The sequence below is a fragment of the Antechinus flavipes genome, chromosome 4 (assembly GCF_016432865.1).
Source record: "Antechinus flavipes isolate AdamAnt ecotype Samford, QLD, Australia chromosome 4, AdamAnt_v2, whole genome shotgun sequence".
Taxonomy (NCBI): Eukaryota; Metazoa; Chordata; class Mammalia; order Dasyuromorphia; family Dasyuridae; genus Antechinus; species Antechinus flavipes.
The window spans coordinates 441632971-441655621 of NC_067401.1; positions in this window are offsets into that span (position 1 = coordinate 441632971).

A 22651-nucleotide genomic window follows, 5' to 3' on the forward strand; every position below is an offset into this window, starting at 1 on the left:
TAATAAAATAACACATATACTATATGCATATTTATGTATATATTCATATATATCATTTTTCAAATGTAATCAGATATTTCTGTGGTTAATAAAAGTTTATTTTAATATGATACTGATTTTATCATATTTTTGTTGTCATTCAGTCATTTCACTCATGTCCAATTCTTCATGATTCCATTCTTGTAAGGATATTGGAGTGGTTTACCAATTTCTTTTCCAGCTCATTTTACAGATGAGGTAAACTGAGACAAATTGGGTTAAATGACTTGGCCACAATCAAACAGCTAATCTGAAGACAAATATGAACTCAGGTCTTTGAGAAGGGGAAGGAGGGGAGGAAGAGGGAATGAAGTAGTGAGGGAAAAGGAGATATACATGCCTTTTTAAAAAAATGAATTTGCTGAAGGACTCACAAACTGCACAATTCCAGATCTCATATCTTCCCTATATAGGATTCAGATTCCTAGGTCTGGATATTATTAGTGTGAATTTGATTAATTTGGAAAGTTCCTCTATGAAATACTTAATCCTCCAACATTCCTATTATATCTATTATGTCACATCAATAAAGTATTTCTATCTTTTGAAGCAGTGGTTCCAGTTAAAACAAAATTTGCCTCATAATATTATGACATTTCAGGGAATGCTATAAAGTTTGACAGTTTTATTGACTAAATTTCTATTAGTTTAATGTTTAAGTTAATACAATGGATAAGATCAACAACAAGAGCAATAAAAAGCATGGGAAGCTGTCCCGACAATCATGGTAGTGCATTAATTAGGCAGTCTTTATTTACTTATTTTTAAATAATAAGTTTGCCTTTAAAAGGAATTAACTTTTATAAAAGCAATGGACTGAATGGACTTTTTCCCCCCTTTCTTTTCTAAGAATGAATGGGGATGCAAAGAAAAAGTCTTGAAGTATATAACCATAAATTAAGAATGAAAGACTATGAAGAGATCTGTTTGTCAGTGTTTGCACAAGGGAGAAAGAAGTAAGAGAGATCTCGGTTACTTTGGGACGTATAGGCAAATTAATTTGCTTAGTCAGCCTTCCAAATTGATGAAAGGTCATCAATGATGAAAAAATGAAGTGAATGATTTCAGGAAAAAAATACACATTGAATCTTGATATAGCCAAAAAAGAATCAATTTAAGAAAAACTTTTTCCAGGCTACAACAGATGGCTCACTAATTTCCGGTAACACTGGATACAATATCATTGTAGTCAACAAAAGAATCTGGGCAGTGTCATGTGGTTGTAAATGGGATTTGAGACTTGTAGTGAGAAAGGGGACTATGAAATGAGAGAGGAGGTTGGACAATTCGAGAGGCTGTGCATTTAGACAATAAGAGACTCAGATGTTATACTGGAGAATGACATGGAGTTTCCTTGAAAAGTGCAATGATCTAAAATACAAAGAGGAACCGAGGAGACCGTGTGAGTAATAGAAACTCATAGACAAAAGGCACCATGGAGAGTTGTAGCAGACAGATTTTGAATGAGCCAGGATCATGGAGAGTCTCTCTTTTGCCAAGGAAGATGGCTTGATAGATAAATCTTGTTTTATTTATTTTTTTAATGACATTAACCACTAGGGGCCACTATCTTTGAGATGTGCCTGAAAAAACTACAGAATTGCTGAGCAGAGTAGGCTAATAGAACTATCTCTGCAATACTGCAAATGCTTGTTCTGTAGAGAACTAAAGCAAATGATCAAAAGGTTGTAAGATCTCCAGAGTGTCAGTCATCTCAAAGGCCATTTTATGCAGGTTGCCTAATTTTCATGTGCAATGACAGCTGAAGCTTTGGTAAAAACAATAATGGGCCAGAATTCATATTAGTAAAATTTTAACTCCAATCTTAAACTCAACTAGAGTGCCTAAAGATCACTAATTTTCAATTCCAGAGGTTTTTGTTTGTTTGTTTTAATGATTCAAAAGAAACAAATTTTAAAAAAAGTAGGTTAATTTGTGTCCTTCATGTGTCTTCCCTAATCAGATGACCATTGCTATTCAGCAAATTAATAAAATATCAGTCAGAAAAGTTAAAAAACAATGCCAAAGTGGCATATCATGAAAGGAAAGAATCCAAAATACACATCCTCCTTTCATACTATGAGAAGACAAAGCAAAAATACAGAACAAATTATCATGGGACAGGAAGATGTTATGAGAAGTAAAAGAAAGAAAATGAGACTAAATACTAATGCTATCTCGAGACAGTTTGTTTACCTTAACCAGAGAAATATTTTGCTTTTATCAAAACTTTTCTGAAGGATTTTTCTTTCTATTTTTTCTTCTTCTTTGGCCAAGTTAATAAAAACTTTTCAACTTAATCTGCCTTCACCAGAGAAGTAAATGGATCTTCAGAGCTTTTATATTTTACTGAATGTGACTTCTGGGGGTGTTCTCATCATCTTAGAGAGTTTCCATATTCACCTGCCATCAATTATCCCTGCTCCTGCTGATATTCAATTCATGTCATAATAATTAACGTATATCCATTATCTCCTAGTTCCAGAATTAGAACTTTCTCATTTGAACAAAATCCACTCTTGTCAACAGGTGGGATGGGCATGTCAATCTCTCTATCCAGAAACGCCTCTTCCCTAATCCACTATTGTTTCCCATTTCCACAGTTTAGAACAAGTTAGTGCAATTATTCCTAGTTTAGAAACCAGATCACAAACCCTGGATTCCAGGATTATAACTCAAAAGATGCAAAACAATCCCCCTAAAATCCAAAATACCATTTTTCCCCTTTATAGATGAGAAAATAGGATTGAGGAAGTTGTGTATTATCCAAAGTCACATGATTATAAAGGGCAGGGCTGGGATTTGAACCCAGTTACTGAGAATCTAAAGTCACCACTCTTTGAAATACATGTCTCTGACTGCAGTTTTACTCCTTTAAAAAGTGTCTCCAATTAATCATTGAGAACAACACAGATATAATTTTGAAAGCAGCATAAAGCAAAAGATTCCCCAAAGTTCCTATTTTCTTAAACTCATGGACTGAAATAATTATTTAAAAATAATATTAGGAAGAAGTTTCTGGCAGGAGCCTTGTACTCATAATTATTTAATCAATATCTCCCTTCTGATTCCTATATTTTGGATGGACTTACAAGGAATCATAATTAGTCAACATTCAAATAAAAAGAGAACACAAAGCCAGAAGGAAATAGATTTCTTATGGAGCCTCCGGAAATCACCTACAAATGCAACAAAATGGGCTTATTCACAACAGTGCAGGTATGAAAGTAATGGGATGTGGAAGTTTTGAAAAATTCAGAATTTGTATCAGATTCCATAACCTTTGGAAGAGGCTGCATGTGATATCTCTGAAAACCAGACAAGTATCAGTCACATAATCCCCTCATCAATCTTCTAAGAGATACACTGAAACCTTAAGACAAGATTTTGAAAAGGATAATGCTACTTCTGTTCTGAATTGGATGGTGATTGACACAAAATTTGACAATAGCCCATGAACTGCCAACTTGAAAGAGTCTTTCTATTACATATTGGCTATTTTGTTTGATCTGAGGTTAACTGAAAACTACAATTTGACCTTTCTTTAAAATGTTATAATCTGAGGGAAAAGTGTCCTTCAGATCCTAAATAACTTTTTAAAACAAATCCATCATTGTGTCATAGACAAGCTAAAGTGGCTGTTCTTTGTGTTAAGACATAGCATGGTGGCTGTGATGTTATGTTTTTTTTTTTTTTTCTTCCCCTGCTTGTCAAGTACAAGAAACACAAGTAAATTATTTCAGCTAGCTAGAAAGCACACATTAACACCATCCCCCAATCTGTTCGGACTTTACCGATGCTCTGTCATCAACCAGCAAACTGAACAAAGATCGACTTCTTGTCGAGTGCTATAGGAAATCATTAAAAAAGTCATATCAGTTTGAAGAAAGAAAAAAAAAAAAAAAACATGCACACACATAAGTTCCCTGGCAAGGTTTTTCTTAGTCAACTAAGCAATGGCTCATATAGTATATCATTCTTCATTTGATCCTGATGAGAACATCCAATATTTTAATGGAATATGTCTACTGGGGAAATATCCAATCAGGGCAATTCCCATTATTTGGAGAAAAAAATAATTTCCATAATCCAGGGTCATTCTTGTTTATTTCCTCTAGAGCTCTTTAGAGAGACTATATAATTCAATATTGTATTTCTCTGTACAGCTTCTTTCCCTTTTATTTTACTTATATATTCTAGGTGTTCAAGTCAACTCTTTTAGAGATCCTGGGTGTTTGGTGGTGTTTTTTTTTTTTTTTTTTTTTTTTTTTCCCTATTTTGGACTTGACCTTTTTATTAGATCAGGGCAGTGACTCTCAAGGATTGTTCCATGACCCACTACGTGTGTTGTGGAGTTTATGAAATTTGTACTTACAGCCTTATACAGGAATTTGTTAGCTTGTAGACTGCATCCTATTTCCTCATGTGTGGAAATAACTGAGTGAAGACACTCTCATGGGAATATACCTTAATTGTGACTTGAGATTTTATAATAACAAATAGAGCTATAGCTAAAAGTTGCAGGTGTTTGTCCCCTCCTGTTTCCCACCATCTCTTAATTAACATTTAAGTACTTTTTTTAAAGGTGATGATGGCTTTGCATTCTCTTATCAGAGGATATCTACTTGTAGAGCAGTTCTCTAGGGAAATTTAAATTAGGAGTTTATTATTATTGACTTGTATTCTTTTGTTTCTGGGTTAGATTTCCATGATTCGATTCCTCCAAATAATGGGAGAAAAGGCTAGATCAGGGTAGGAACTTCTGCATATAGAGTATTTAATCTTGTGCTATGCAGTTTTTACTTTGCACTCCTTTTACTGACAAACACCTTGTCAAATGGGAGATGCCCTTTCTCCCAAGATCATAATAAACCCCATTTTGCTTTTTCTTACTTTGAGAGTCTCTGATTGTTTTTGTGAACGCTCACATCCAATTTCTCATAGAAAAAAATGACCAAGCTTTCAACCAAAAAACAAAGAAACCAAAACCAAAACAAACAAACAAAAAACCAACCTGGGAACCATTATTATAGGGAAATTACCTTTGAACATAACATCCTTGAAAGTAAAGATTACTTCAACTTTTTGTGCTTGTATCTCTAGCATCTAGCACATTTCTAGACATATAATACTTAATAAATATTTATGGAATAATGGATTATAATGAAGAAAATCCTCCCACAGATGCAGTTCTATAAAAAGTAATTGTATATTACTCAGGGCACCTAGAAGTTAGGTGGCTTGTTCAGAACCAGAAGTGGGCTTGCACACATGTCTTCTAGTCTCTCAGGCCAGTTCTTTATGAACTAGGCCTGCTGCTTGTTAGAGGAGATTTAACCCCAATGTATGGAATACTTCCTCATATGTGGATTGGAATCCCTGGTATAGAATAGGATTAGGGGAGTGCTCAAGTTTGGTAAATTTCACTCTGTCTTCCCTTCTTCTTTCCCTCCTTTTTCCTCTCCCCTCTCTAGTTTAAAAAAAAAAAAAAAAAAAAACATGAAATAATCTCTTAAAAATGAACTAGAAGGCTTCAGGTACTCAGAAGCCTGGTGTTGCCAATTGCTCTTGAGGACAGATCAAAGGACTGTGACAAATATGTCATTTTCCTACAGGGTGTGCTTCAGGGGACAATGGAGGGCCATTTAAGTAGCTGCTTCAGGATATTGAAATATAATGCAGAAATTACAAATTTACAGAGTTCTAATATTAAGGAAATGATCTGAATGGAAAAGCTCCCTAACTCACTTCAATATTATTAGTTTACAAACAAAACTACCAAGCCCACTCCCATTGAAATCTTAGTTATATATGCTATTAAGGCACATATTTTTAACTTTATACCAAAGGCCTTAGTTTTATTAAACATTAGCAAAATGTACCCTTTCAGAACAATGAACCACAAAGAACAGAGTAAAGTAACAAAAGGCAAATGAGAGAAATTCTACAAGGAAAAAGTTATATTTGTTCTAGTTGAGGGCAATGCCATTTTGTACTCATATCTCCATATTTATCCCGTATTTTCTAAGTATTTTTCTAATACAGTTCATTCACATTTCACACAATGGAAAACTGAGCATTACAAAGGCCTGCTAGAGCAACTATGCTTCCAAACATTTGTGGATATCCAAAAGTATGTGGAAATTTACAGTTGATATAACCTCAGTCTCAGTTCTTTCATCTGTAAAATGGGAATCAGAAAATTGTTTGTTAGAGATCATTCACCCCAACCCCCCTTAAGTTCCAGATGATGAAGCAGATTTCTGATATAGTCATGGGGGGGTTGGGAGGGGGAAAGGGAGGGCTCAATTGAAGACTGAATATAAAGAGTTTTTTTTTTAATTTTTTATTTAATAATTACTTTATATTGACACTCGTTTCTGTTTCGATTTTTTTTTCCCCTCCCTCCCTCCACCCCCTCCCCTAGATGGCAAGCAGTCCTTTATATGTTGGATATGTTGCAGTATATCCTAGATACAATATATGTTTGCAGAACCGAATAGTTCTCTTGTTGCATAGGGAGAATTGGATTCAGAAGGTAGAATATAAAGAGTTTTGCAAACATTAAGCAACACATAAATATTGGCTATTATTGAAGGGGTTCAGGGTTGTGTTCCATAATGATGAGGTTCCGTGCAGGGCAGGGAGTTGTGGGAACCCCTTTGGTCAGTGCAGAGGTCCTTCATAAAGGAATTTACGAACCTAAAAAGTTAGACTGGTAAAAAGAAGTTTATTATTGGCACTGGGAAGTCAGCCTTGGCTATGCATGAATAGAAAGACTGAATTCCTTGGTGGCAACATCCCAACAGAGGAATATAAAGTTTTTAGCAGAGAAATCCCAGCAGGAAAGTAAAGAGGATATAGTCCTGTAAGAAAAATAGGTGAAAAAAGATAAAGAGGGAGTAACACTGAAAGAGAATATCATTTCAGCGGGCAGAGGGTTGCAGCTTATGCCAAGGAGAGAGAGAGAGAGAGAGGTTTCTTGGCATGGCATGTTAGGTCCTCTGCAAGTTATTAGCCCCAAGTTGACTCTTTTTATAATCAAAACTTTGGCTAGAAGCTGGGGGCAGCTCTTGATGGGGTCTGGGAGCAGTTTGAGCTTGAATCACAATAGAAAATCTTATAATTGAATGGGGGTCTCTGGGCTAATTTCCAACTCAATAGGTTTAGGAGTGGTCCTGGAGTCAACTAGTTCTACCTAGATAACAGAATAAAACCACTTTATCTTGATTCCCTGGGGCAGGTCTCTCAGGGGAGAGCTTAGGGTTCCCCTCAAAGTTAGAGAAAGAGAGAGTTTTGGAGCTCCCTTTGTCACTATAATCATTATTAATTAAAAACTCTCTGAATAATTGCCAAATTTGCATATATTCCATGTCATTTGCTGCTCACAATTATCATCAAAGGGGTAGGCCTTGAAAAACCCAGCTCTGCCACTTACAATCTATAGGATGTTTAAAAAAAAGTGACCTAAAGTAAGATGGGAGATTGGTGGAGAAGACTAAATGGATACTGAGGTCTCTTCTAGGATCAAATCTATATTCCTCTTTGTTCTAGGATTTCCATTTTATAGATCAGAAAACTGAAGATCAAAGAGATTAAGGGATTTGCTCATAGGAACATTGCCAATAAAATGTTAGAAGGACAAATATTTGTTAAGTACACTTAGTAGGTGTCAAGTATTATGTAATGTATTTTACAAATATCTGATTTGATCCTTACAACCCCCCACACACACATACACACGAATAACCTTTTTTTTTTTTTCAGTTGAGGAAACTGAGGTTCAATGATTTATTAGTAAATTTCTTAAACACATCTTTTTGAGTCCAGTTCTATCCATTTGCTTTAAAGTTTGGCAACATACTTTACAAATATTATACCATTTTATATTCACAAAAAATCCATTAGGTAGATATAATTATTATCCCTATGCTTACTCCATAAGGTAAGATTCAAATTCAGGTTTTTCTCAGTTTCAAATCTCTGTTTCCTATACCTCCTAGCAGCTCAAACCCACTCTTGCTTGTTTTAAATACATTCTACGATATGACAGTGCCTCTGAAAAATTCTAAAGAGCTTGTGAGTCCTTTTTGAGTAGATTATTTGAAGATCTGATTTCAGAATATCATTCCTCCTTAAGACATCCTTTCCTGTATCTTAAGTCTGGGGAAGCCTGGATTCATTTCCTCCTTATTGGGAGAAAAAAAAAGGAAAGCTCACTTGCCAGGTGGGTTTCCCAAGCTTTATGCAACTCAAGTAAAAGCTCTGATTATTAAACAGTAATTTTCATCAGTTTTTAAATGTTTCCATCAATAGCAAGATTATGATACAACTGAAATGACTGCTGATATACAATTAGTGGAGTCTGCCATCTCTAGTGAATATAGGCAGAATCTGCTGCTCTCCTAATCAAATTCTTTCGCTTATTGTGGATTTCTGCATTCACTAGAGCCAGGCTGAGTTTCCCCAGTTAATGCTATAAAGCCACATTGAATAAATACAAATGGTTTAATCTTCCTGGCAGTCACATCCTCCCACACTAGTGTTTGTAATTAGGAAAATGCTACATCGAGGGCTTGCATAGTGAATGTGGCTGATTGTTAATCATTATATTTACATAGTTTAGATAGAAAAAAAATATTTGAATTGACGAGGGTTATAAGATTTCTTTGCAAGGCTATTAATATACATACAATACCTGAATTATAATGCTGGATCTGTATCATATTGATTCTTTTATAGCCTCTCCTCAGAGAACTGTTGGACTACAGTGAAAGTAACAAAAAAGAAACAGAAGTTGACAGAGTTTGTACTTTGTATCAGAGAAAGAGCCCTTGTGTTTATAGAAATGCAAATATGAAAATACATCCTCACACTGATATAAATTGCGATATATTAAAATGCATTGGGAAAAATGCCTTTCAAAAAGCCCATTTCACAGAATACACTGTGAACTATAATTTATCTGTATTTTATACCAATGGGGTATTGATTTCTTACACCTTAAACACACACACACACACACACACACACACACACACACACACACACACAAAGAAACACCACCTTACATTAAATAAAAGATTTATGAGGAGTACAGCAAATTTCATTTGGCCAACAAACTATAACTCTTTTGTGCTTGTTTTATGAACAAGAGCAGAGAGTGTAACACTTTAACTCTTTCAATAATTTAAAGAAAAACACCATTTCTGTGATTTAAAATAATTAAATGAATAATAAATATGGTATTAGTAATAACAGGTTATTAATAAAACTTACTCAGAATTTCTCTAATTCATTATCATTCTCATATCAGCAAAAAAAAAAAATTCTGTATTAAGGGAATTTTTTTTCTGTAAGGGTTTACAAGTAATAAATTTTTTTTTTTTAAAAAAAGGAAAATCAATGTTAAAGAACATGGTTTTTGAAATAGAATAGGTTTTTGAGAAGTCTCAGGCAACAATGATTACTTTCCCCCAATACAAAACATAGCAGCTTGAATCTGATTGAAGTGGTTACCCATGGAGAGTAAGCAAAAAGATTCAAGAATCATGAAGAAGTCTATGCTGAGCTCAGGGAAAGTCAGACTGGGAAACACAGAGACACAGTTGTCTTTTTATCTCTGCACCCCACCACCCACCCAATCATCCTCCAAAGTCAGTGGTACACAGTGCCGGGAACCAGGAGTCCCCAGGAGACAAGTTGAAAAGATTAGAAGATCACAGATTTATAGCTGGAAATGACCTTCAAGGTCGCCTTGCCCAACCCCTTCCTTTTTGCAGATGAGTAAACTGAGGCTTACAAAGATAAAATAATTTGCCCATGGCCACGTAGGTAGTATGGCAGAATTAGAATCTCCATCCAGTTAATCTGATTCCAAAGCCATTTGCAGAATCAATTTCCCTGTTTGGATGTTAAATGACTGACTCTGAGCTCTGATTTCATTGAAAGTTTCCTTCAGTTCTCACTAATTTCTTTCCCTTTTTTTGAACAAAAGCAAAGAGGTGTCCAATCCCCAAGGCAAAAAGCAAGTATTCTGAGTAGGCAAGTATTTCTCCGTCTAAAAGATGGGGAAGTTAATAAGGCTTGCCTCTCTTGTAGCTCCTTTCAGGCAATGATGTCAAACCCCTTTAAAAGCAAGAATTACCATCCTCATTTTGTAGAAAATGATGCACAGAAAGGTTAAGTGACTTGTTTATGTATTTATTTGTGATTTGTTTATCTTGCCCCTGAACTTCAGTAATGGAGCTGGGAATAGGAGGCAAGCTTTCTGATCCTGTCATCTCTTTCTTAGACCACTCACCTCATTTGAAATGCATGCAGGGAAATCAGACTGAAGTTGGTGGCATTCTCACAGAAAAGGTTTTGTATTTCTGTGCAGGTGTAGGATAGATCAGGATTAAAAGGTCTGGGACAAATGGAGGATTCAAATAATAGGGTTATTATTATTTATTTTCATTACAACTCATAACAATGGTTGTCTCCTCCTATTTCAAGTAGTGTAAAGAATTCTTGATAAAGAAACCATTCCCATCAATGCATACAACCACTGCTCCATAACTCAAGCTTAATTGTATTGAAAGGCTGTTACTTACCCTGAGTCATACTATCTGTATGCCTCAGAGAAGGAACAAGAACCCGGGTGGCCCTGACCCAGAGCTTATCTACTCTGCCCAAATGAATAATACAAGAGAAGATGAGGATGATAGTGATGATGATGAGAATGATGATATTTGTCTACTTTTTAAATAATAAAAACAATAAGTTATAACTGTGTTTTAAGACATTAGGTTTTTTATACATTTATATCTCATTTGATTCTTTAAATAACCCTGTGAGGAAGGTGCTATTTTGAACTCAATTTTCCAGATTTGGGAACTGAGGTTCAGAGAGATTATCTAACTTGTTCAGGGTCACACAACTAGTAGGGATTTAAATAAGGCTTGGGGTTCAGGTCTTCTTAACTCCAAATTCAATCCTTTCTCCTCTATACCATGGATTTTCACCTTTTGTTGTTGTTCAGTCATTTCTGATTCCTCATCACCTCATTTGAAGTTTAGATCTTCAGCTTATTTTACAAATGAGGATTAAGTGATTCGACCAGGGTTATAGAGCTGGCAAGTATTTGACCCCAGATTTGAATTGATTGAACTGAGTCTTCTTGACTCCAAGCCTGGAACTCCATCCACTGAGAAACTTACCTGCATTTTCTCATACAAGTATTTATTTTATACTTGTACCAGCTCTATGAGACTAAGAGTTTATTTTAATTTTCTCCACTTCCTAGAGAAAACTAATCTGTGTGGTTTTAAATTAATAAATTCCCTTTCCTCTTTCCTTCTCTCCTCCCTACTTTTCTTCTTTCCTTCTCTTCCTTCCTCTGTTATTCTCCTCATTTTATACTAGAGCAAACACATGTAATTTTACAGGTTTTAATTAATGCTCTTCCTTCCTTCCTTTCCTCTTTTCTTCCCTCTTCCCATTTCTCCCTCCCTTTCTCTCTCCCTTCCTCTTTTCTTCCTTCCTCACTTTCTCCTTCCTCCTCTCCCTCCCTATCTTTTCTTCACTTCCTTACTTCTTTTATTTCTTTCCTTCTTTCGTCCTTTCATCCTTTCTTTCCTCTCTTCTTTCTTCTTTTTTTTTCTTTTTCATCACTTATCAATACTTTTCATTATGCCTAAATCTCATAGTTCTTCAAGACAAGTCTTCTCATTTTCTGGATAATTTTAAATGCCTTACCAAAATACCAGGGATAGTAGGATATACCCTCAGAGAAAAAAGTAAGCAAAAATAATCAATGACTAATGAGCTATTATTTAGCTTCTAATATGTGCCAGTAACTGTGTTAAATGCTTTTTATAAATATTATCTCATTTGATTAACACCATATGGGAGAGGTAGATGATATTATATTGTTATTTTACAGTTGAGGAAATCAAGGCAAACAATTTAAATGAATAGCCCAGGGTCACACAACTAGTAAATGTTTTGAGGCTACATTTGAGCAGAGTTCTTACTGCTTCCAGACTTAGCACTAAATCACTAAACTACTAGTTGCCCATAGACAATATGCATTTACAAAAGATGCATGCAAAATAAATACAGCATTATTTAGGAAGAGAAAAGCAGCAGGTTCAGGAAAGGCATTATGTAGGAAGTGACACTTGAAATGAGTTTAAAAAGAAACCAAGGGCAGTGAGTTAGTCCCATAGAGCATAGAGTGCCAGGCCTGGAGTCAGGAAGACTAATCTGCCTCAGTTTCCCCATCTATAATGTCAAACCACTTCAGTATCTCTGCAAAAAAATAAAAAATAAAATAAAAAAACAACAACATGCTAAATGGGATCATGAAATGTCAGACATGACTGAAAAATGATTCAACAATAACAAAGACTTCTAAGAAGCAGTGGTTCAGTTTACATCCAGGAAACATGACTGAAGATAAAATATGATATGCCAGAAGTAGTTATTTGGCTCTTTGAGCTCAACCATAGAATCTGTGAAACTAATAATATATAATAAGATCACAAATGCAGATTGGTGATAAGTTGTTAAAGAAAATAAAAATCAAAGAGAGAAATTGATCTTTGATTCTTAGACTAAAAAGGAGCCACTGGAATTTATTGAGTATGGGAATGACATTCTAGATGGTGCTTTAGGAAAATCATGTTTGCATAGGTGTGGAGAAAGAATTATAGAGGGGAATGGCCTGGGTCTGAGAAACTAATTAGGAAGCTATTACAATAGTATAAAAAAAGAGGTAATCATATGCTGAGCTAGAGTAGTAAGTGAAGGCAAAGGCACATATGGGAGACATGTTATGAAGGTAGCTACAACAAGACTAAACAACTGATTGAAAAGAGTTGAAGAGTCATTTAAGTTGTATATCTGGGTAACCTGGAAGGACAATGAGACCCAAAGTAAAAATATAGAAGTTTAAGAACAAGAGCTATTTTGAATTGAAGTAAAAGATTATAAGCTATATTTCAGAAATGTTGAGTTTGAGATAACAATAAGAAATCTAGTTAGAAATATCCAATGAATAGTTGTCAGTGAAATACTGAAGTTCAAGAGAGACTAGGGTTGGATATAGTAGATCATGTAATTACCAGAATAGACATGATAATTAAAGTCATAAATAAAAATTTTTTTAAATTAAACATTTTGTATGTACCAAGCACTGTGTCAAATACTGGAGATATAAACATTAAAGAAGCTGACCTTTTAATTAAAGGAAAGAATCCATGGGAAGCTTTGCTTCAAGAGAGATGGAAAGGCCAGTTGGTATTTAAGTCATATGGCAAACTCTAGGTGCCCTTAGGATATAGTGATATGTCGGGTAGCAACATGGGGTCCATATATGGGACCCCCAAACATGGGGTCCAAATGGTTTAGCTTCAGCACAGATGATAATGCCCACAAGGCTGGTATAGGGACAGAGCAAATAGTCTCAGTGATCTCTGGGGCAGAGTGGCAAAGGAAATAATAAGACTTTGTGATTAGGCATCTAGAGAGATTTTAATTGATGACTCCTGCTCATATCTAATCCCAAAGTATGTTTGTGTGTGTGTGTGTGTGTGTGTGTGTGTGTGTGTGTGTGTGTGTGTGTGTGTATGGTGATGATGATGATGATGATGATGATGGCGATTAAAGTAGTTCCTGCTTATAATGACGGGGGTGTAGAGAATGAATGGAAAAATCAGAATGGAAAGAGGGATCTTTTTTCCTCTGTGGGTTTTTTTTTTTAACTTGTTCGTTTGTTTAGTTTTGGGGTAGTGCATCCAGTTAAGAGAAGGGAAAAGCAAAGGGAGATATAGGAAGGAGATTAGAGGGGGAAAAAAGACATTAGTAGGGTCTCAGCAAAGGGTAGGAGCTGGAGTTCCTAGAGGTGCCTGTTTTACTGAACCTTCCAGTGTCCAATGAGCACAAAATCCAGAATGATCTTACAAACCATCCACATGTGGGATGAGGGAAGGAAGAACACAAGGATGTAGATGTGTCAGGAAGGGGAACAAAGGAAGGCATGATCTAGCAAAGAAGACTTAAGAGTGGCTATATAGATAAAGAATACCCTCCAAAAGAGGGAAGAGTAAAGGGAAGAGTGAGTGACCAGAAGGAGATGATAATGAACACTACCAAGTGTCCAGTACCACTCATGTGAATCCTCCCCTTCCACTGTGAACTTTAGAACCCAATCATACCTTCTTAAACTGTGCAACTTTTACCTACATCTTCTTTATAAGTACTCCCTAAAGATCTAATCCTCCAAATGTTCATTGTCTTCCTCTGATGATGTTAATATCTCAACGCTACTAACATGAGCAACACACATCTAGCATCCTTGGTTTTTTCTACCACGCCACCTCCACCAGGTAACCTATATCTAGAGGAGATTTATGATATCTTGGAGGACAGAATTACATTGAAAAAAATGCTAAATGCTTCTACTATTCAATCACCAATTTGGTTCTCTATCTCCCAGATCTCATTCTTTTGTTAGGCTATTTAAAATTAATAGTGTTATTAGGAAAGTTAAATTATAAAACTAAAAATAACATGAACAAAACTAGAGTTTTTGTAGTTGATTGGAGCTCAAAATAGCAAAAGCAAGCATGATTTCCTCATCTAATTTATTATAGCATGTTGAATTCATGCTGGGTGATAAGGGGAGGGAGATGGAAGAGGAAACATTTTGACATGACCGTCCAAAACAAATGCATGTTTTGATTCTATCCTTCTCCAGGCCGACTCACTGTGTTTCCAGATCACCTAGCAACTTCACGAGCTATTATTTGGGTGCCAGGCACATGTAGAGAATACCTACAAAACATATGTTTATAGCAATGCATTCTTCTTGATATGAATGGAAAAAAATAATGAACTTTCAAAAAATACAAGACTGCTGAAACGATGTTTCCAATTATAGAAATATATTGTCATTTAAAAGCATTTGAAAAGCATTTAAAAGCATTTTTAAAAGCATCTCGAATGTTACCAAATGATTTCCACAAGCCTGTTGTGAGGTGGCTTTACTGATTCATAAAATCTCAGCATGGGAAAGGACAGTCTACTTGGTCCTGTCTGTACCCAAACCCCACTGCAGGATCCCTGCCCCTACCCAGTGGGCATCCAATAAAAAAGTAGGCAGGCAACTTTGCTTAAAAGTTTCAATGATGGGGCTGCCTTGTCTTTTTCCAAATCAAACCTTAATCAGCCTTTTGGGCACTTTCTTTTATTGATCCTGATTTTGCCCTTTAAGACCAAAGAGAACAAGACTAATCCCTTCTCTAGCAGCAGCTTTTCAATTCTTTAAAGGCAATTCTTAATTTTGTGTTGTCTTAGTTAAAACCAATTTTGCAGCTAGGTGGCATAGTGGATAGAGGTGCCAGGTCTGGGATCAGGAAAACTCACCTTCCTGAGTACAAATTCAGCTTCAGACACATACTAGCTATTTGTCCCTGGACAAGTCACATAACCGTTTGCCTCGATTTCCTTCCTCACCTATAAAATGAAATGGAGAAGGAAATGGCAAGCCATTCTATTATCTTTGCCACGAAAACCCAAAAAATAGGATCATAAAGAGTCAGACATGACTAAAATGCTTGAACAACAACCAAAAAATCAATAATCACCAAATATGTATTTTCTATATGGTAATCACTATGCTATGCACTTTATACAAGTATAAAGGATGAAAAATCCTGATTCACAAGGAGGAAGTCAGGTGATAGAGCTGATAATATGGTAGGTGTTGAGTCTGAAAAATTTAAGTTTAAATCTAATTTTAGACACATTACTAAATGTGTGACCCCGTTCAAGTTACTTAATCTCTGTCTGACTCATTTATCTCACCAGTAAAATGGGGGGTAAAAATAGTACCTATATTCCCAGACCATTATGAAAATAAAATGAGTTAATACCAGTAAACCTGGTAAAGTACTTCAAAATCTTAGAGCACTATGTAAATTTTATTCACTACTGTTATTATTATTTTAGGGACCTCTGCAGTATATACCTATTTCTTTCAACGCTATCTTTTTATTTTTTGCTATATAAGATGAGGCTAAGTATTATCACAATTTATGGATAAGCATGCCTGACTTTTGTGAATTCAACCTGCAACAATTAATGACATCAACTAATCAACAAATGTATTTATAAAGCAGATGCTATCAGCCAGGCAGACTGTCAAGACACTTCAAGAAGCCTATCTTGTCTTAAGGGGAAATTATATAATTTTATATATACATATATATTAATAAATGAACATAAAGCAATATAATCAAAAGAGTGGAAAGGGGCAGTAGTTGGGAGACCAGTAGTTAGGGTAAAGGTGTGATGTTAAAAAGTGTCACGAATTAAGTTTGAACAGAAATCCACTAAGTGGTTGAGAACAATCATCCCAGGTGTATGGTGAATTTAAGACACCTATTGGATGAATAATAAACATTCCATAAAAAGTTGATGACATGAGGCTGGAGTTCAGAAGACATAAGGGGTTGACATAAAGATCTGGGAGCCAACTGTAGGGTGATAACTACACTAATGGGATTTAATGAATTCACAGACAATTTGTATAGAGAGAGAGGAGGAGGGTCTAGGCAGAATATTCCAACAATCCACATTTAGAGGAAGAACATGACTGATGATCCAGTAAAGGAACCTGAGGATTGCCTAGATAGAAAGGAAAATCAAGGGATAGGAGAGTTTTTAAAAACCCATAATCAGTAGATTAATATTTATAATATGCTTACTATTGTGTTAAACACTGAGGATAGGAACAAAGATAAAAATAGGGCCTATACTAAGGGAGCTATACACTAACAGGAAATTATATATATGATGTGTAAAGTGGGCAGCTAGGTGACAGACAGAGAACAGAGCCTAGGGCCTTGAGTCAGAAAGACCTATTTCACTAGACATTTACTGTGTGACTTTGAGCAAGTCATGTAACCTCATATGCCTCAGTTTCCTCATCTGTAGAATAAGGATTATTCTCACCTACCTCACTCACATTTGTGAGGAACAAAGGAGATATTTCATCACTATAAAGCATTTACTACAATGTGTAGCCCAGAACAAAAACAATAAAAGTGTTGGCTTTATTTGTGGAAACTTATCTCAGAAATGACAATACTAATAATTGGGAAAGGGTGGGGGAGAGGATGAAGGGGGCTAAATCCAGGAAGAAAGTGTGTTCAGCTGGCTCAAATACTGTAGAGAGGTCAAGAGGGATGAAGATCAGAAAAGACCATTGGGAATTGAAATTAAGAGATCACTGGCAATTCTGAAGAGAGCAGTTTCAGAAGTAAGAGGGTAGAAAGTGGATACAATTGATAGGAGAGAGCTTTCTGTAATGTTTGACTGTGAAAAAGAGAGACGTAAAGTGAGAGGCTTGAGGGGATGCTGGGGTCAGATGAAAGATCTTGATGGATGAGGACATGTTTTTAGGCAGTAAAGGAGAGATGGAGAGGGAGAGATTGATGAGAGAAAAGGAAGAAAAGGAAAGAATGGAGGGAGAATACAGAAGGAGGAAGACTGGGGAGAGAAAATGGGAAGAAATGGGGGAAGAAAATAGAGAAAGGTAATAGAAGAAGGAAGAGTGGGGGAGGGTAAGAAGGAAGATAGAAAAAGGGAGAAAGGGAGAGAGATATGGAATTGGAGAAAAGGGAAAGATGGGCTGGAAATGGGAATAAAGAGCAATGTTAGCCTTTCCGTTCTTGTGTGTAGGAGAAATAAAATGAAAAAAGACATATCCAATACTGCAAAGAATGAAGCAAGAGACCTTCTCTTCCAGAGATTATTAAGTCTCCCTAAGAATCAAAATATTGAAGAATTAAAAGAGAAAAAAGGCTGACAGGAAAGTGTGTTAGCAATAAAGGGAGGAAAGTTAAGAGGACATAATGGAAAACACAGGCAGAGTGGGATTGGGATTTGTGAGGGAAAGGTTGAGATAAATAAAGATGAGAAAATGAGAAATGAGACAAAGGTAAGGGAGTGGTGTTCATAGCATCCTAGATACTTGGCTGGAAGGAAACTTAAGAGGTAAGAGGTCAAACCTTTCATTTTACAAATGAGAAAACTGAGGTGCATAGAAAGTAACTTGCCCAGTGTTATACAACTGATCTGAAGTGGAGTTTGAACTCAGGTCTTCCCATCTCATCCTGCTGCTTCTCTTTTTCAATTATGCATTCAGATTCTGTATCAATAAGATGGGAGATTTAAAAAAAAAAAAAAGTGGAATTTAATAGTCACAGGACCAGAATATAGTACTTATTGATTAGGATCTTATTTTCAAGAATGACAGTAAATTGAGTGAGTTTTCTTTCAAGCACAAATGGAAAAGAAGAATAGGGTCAATAGTGCTGCCAGCAGATGAAGGTCTAATGGAAAGATCTAGTAGCTGACTTTATGATGATTAGCTGAAGTTTCAATGTAAAAGCTTTGTCCTCAAGATCATCCTTGGAAATTCCAGATAGAGATGTGGGCCTTGGAGCTCAGGGCTCTGATTCAAGGTTTTTTGTTTTGTTTTGTTTTTAAATCCTATCCTATATATAACATCCATGTATTTCTTGAACATGCTTTCTTCTCTTATGAACTTGACAAACACTAGAAGACATGAACATTATTATATAAAAAAGAGTAACAGAAAAAGAACTCTGTATATGAAATTTGTTACATACAAATACTTTTTTAAGTGCAAACACAGCCCAGTCTATTTTTGCTCTTCTGAATATTCTCCTATATTTTCAATGTTCCATTAATGTATTATTTTCTTTTTAAAATATGTATTGTCCCTATTACTCCACCATTTCTAAATCCAATTTCCAACCTTCCCTCAAGTAAAGGCTTTTCCTTCTAACAAATAAATTTCAAGAAAAACAAATTCCCATATTGATGAATCTAAAATGTTTTATTTTGTACCTATAACTCATCATGTCTGCCAAAAAAAAAAAAATCCCCATATTGATGTTTCTAAAATATGTCTATTTTATACCTATAACCCATCATATCTGCCAAGATTTTAGGAAATTTGCTTCTTTATCAGTCTTCTAGTGTCATGATTGGTCATTACATTGATCAAGGTTCTCAAGTCTTTCCAAGTTATTTTCTTTTATGGTATTGTAAGGTTGAATAAATTACTCTGGTTCTGCTTGCTTCACTATATATCAGTTTATACAATTATTCCCAGGTTTTGATAAATTAACACCTTTTATCTCTTCAAATGGTAAATAACATTCCATTATATTCATGTAACATAAATGTGTGCAGTGATTGCCTAAATGAGGGACTAACCTTTTGTTTTCAGTCCTTTACTACAATAAGCAATGCTGCTATGAATATTTTGTATACGTGGGACCTTTCCATCCCTCTTTGATCCTCCATGTATGTCTAAACCTAATTAAATGTGAAAATAGTACTTTCTCTTGTGACTGATGCATTCCATGAGATTTCTAAACATAATGTAAAGAAAAAGGTTCCTCATAACTACTACAATCCCAAAGTCAAGTGACTTCTGCCTTGTTTCCAAGGAGAGACTGTAAGTACATGTGACTAAGAATGTGTTAGAAGGGATTCTTCTTGGCTTCAAATGTTCCTCTCCTATTGAAAATTCATGATTGTGTTAATGGTATAATATTCTAAAGTCACTTCTTTCACTGACTTTTTCATATTCTGGACTGAGGACAACTGAATATTTACTCTATTGTTTTCTCTTATGATGTCTTAGAACTTGATTATTTTCCATCTCAATTTTTTTTCTTTCTTTCCAAATTAACATCCAAGAAGACTTTTGTATTCAATCTTTCTGCAATAGATCCACTTTTTACTTGGTTATTTTTGAGTCCTTTCTTTAGGGGTAATTATATTAGTCTGTCATAAATTTTGAGTTTCCATTTTCTATCAGTGATGCCGTAATTCTACCAAGCTACCCATTTTGGTTCAAGTTAGTTCAAGAAAGCTTATTAACTATCTATTATGGAAAGGCCACTTTGTTAGATGTTAGGGATATAATCAAAAGTCATTTTCAAAGAGCTTATGATCTTTTGAAGGGATGCAACATGTCTATAAGTAAATAAAGATTATATTTAAAGTTACATGACATAATTCCAAGATGAAGAAATGATAATTAATTAATGAAGAGATTTGGAAAGGAAAGGAGGCTGAACTTAAGCCATGCTTGAAAGAAAATAGTCATTGAAAATGAATCAATGCATAGCATTTGTATAGTACTTTGATACTTAAAATGTTTTACAAGTGTTATCATTATCCAGGGAGGTGCATAGTGTTATTATTCTCATTTTACAGATGAGTAAACTGAGGCACAAAGAGATTAATAACTTACTCAGGGTTACACAGCTAGTAAATATTTGAGGCTGGATTTGAACTCAAGAATTTTCTATTTCAACTTTAATGCTCTATACACAGCACTACCTCTCTATTGCTGAAAGAATCCTCCACCATAATAACCAGAATCTACATAGGTCATATTCTTGTCTCATTATCTGTTTCCTATCCAGCTGAGTTAACCAGCTTATGTGTTGCCACAATGACTTTGTAAGAAAAGACAGCAGATGTTAACTGCATTTTTGAAGTGAATGCCTATGTATTTAATTTATCCCATATTTCACCTTTTTTTGACTGCCAAACTTTTCAAACAGTCAACAGTTATTTTTTCTCACTAACTTCTTACTCATTAATCTATTGATAATATGGTTTTTTTATTCCCATAGTATTTGTTCTGGTAGCAAAGATCCTGGGTCCAAATTCTTCCTTTGCCATTAACTGTCTAGGTGGACATGTCACTTATTAATATTTCTAAACAGTGTCCTCATATATAAAATGAGAGTATCATACTATATATCCCTCAGTCTCAGCCCTATGAGCTCTTTGAACCTAGAACTTTTCACTCATCAAATTTAATGCCCCCATACCCATTTTTCTTGAATTTTATGGAGCATTTCACTGACAATTTCCTTGGTTCCTCCCCTTTATGAGACTTCCTTCACACATGAATTTTATGGTACTGGAATACCTTCTGCCTCTATCTTTGTCTGATCTTTGTCCTCCTTTCCTTTCTCCTTTTCCTCTTCCTTCTTTTTCTTCTTTTCCTTTTCCTCTTCTTTTTTCAGTAACAACTTAATTGTGCATACTCACTATTTTTCATGGCTTTCTGATAGTTCTCCCTCATGTATTCAGTCAGACTCAGGACTTCAAGGATTACCTCTGTGAAGAAGACTTTCTAATCTCTATCTGCTTAACCCTTTGACTGAGATGGCTTGCTAGTACCTCAAACATGACATTTCTCAGATGGAACTTATTTCTTTTCCTATAATAATTTTGGATTCCTATTTCCTCCACATAGTAACCTAACAAGTCATATCAGTTGCTCTTATATCCATCTCTTCCTTTCCATTCCTTAAATCACTATCCTATACTGTTGCAAAAACATATCACTTTACATTTATTCTGCTGAATAGATGCAACTCCTCTTTTCCCTTCCAATCATGATTAATCTTCCTTATGGAAAATATGAACTGAGGCACTTCAATGCTTGGATTCTATCATAGTTTCCAAATGGCTACCACATAAAGTCCAAACTTCTTTGCATGTTTCATTTCTTTTTCAAACAAAACCACATAATCTTTTCATCTCTACCTCCTGGTATAAATCTGTTATACTCCCATTTTCTGTAAAAAAAAAAAAAAATCTTCCTTGTTTTTCAGTCTTTCTAGTCTTCATTAATTTTAATATCTAAGTCTACCCCCCTCAATTTATTAAAATATGTATGTTTACATGTCTAGCTATATACATAAAATCTTATTTGTCCATAATTTTTTGCATGTTGGCTCCCCTAATAGTGAGAGATTTCCTTGAGAGTACTACTTGTGTGTTACCTTTCTGTGTATCCCCAGTACTTGGCACAGTTTATAGCACATAGGTACTTAATAAATGTTACCTGACTATAATTAGACTTTAAGCTCTCTCAAATTGATGACCCTGTGCAACATCTCAGTATTTTCATGTTGCAAACATGATGTCTTGAAATCAGCAGACATTTATTATTATTAACTACTGAAGTTTTTTTAAAATTAATTGTTATTAATTTATATTTCTCTTATTTCAACTTTTCTCCTAATTATTTAATTTGTTTAATTTAAATTATTAAAATTTGTCCAATTTAAATAAAACAAGACTTGCTTTGTAATTTATTATTTTTCAATTGTTTCAGTTGTGTCTGATTTGTGTTAACCCCATTTGGGTTTTTCTTAACAAAGAGCCTGGAGAAATTTGTCTTTTTCTTCTTTGGCTCATTTTACAGATGAGGAAACTGAGGCAACAGAGTTAAATGATTTGCCCAAGATCACACAGCTAGTAAGTGTTTGAGGCCAAATTTGAATACATGTCTTCCTGGTGTTTTACCCTTTGTGCCATCTGGCTGCCTTTGCTTTGTAATTTATGTGAATTTCAATGAATAAAAAGTTAGCATGCCATAGTGAATAGAGAGACCTTTGGGGTCAGGAAAACATGATTTAAATCCTCCATCTGTATATCTAGGCTAAGTTGCCTTCAGTAAGTCACAAATTCCTGATGCCTTGACAACTTTCTAAGA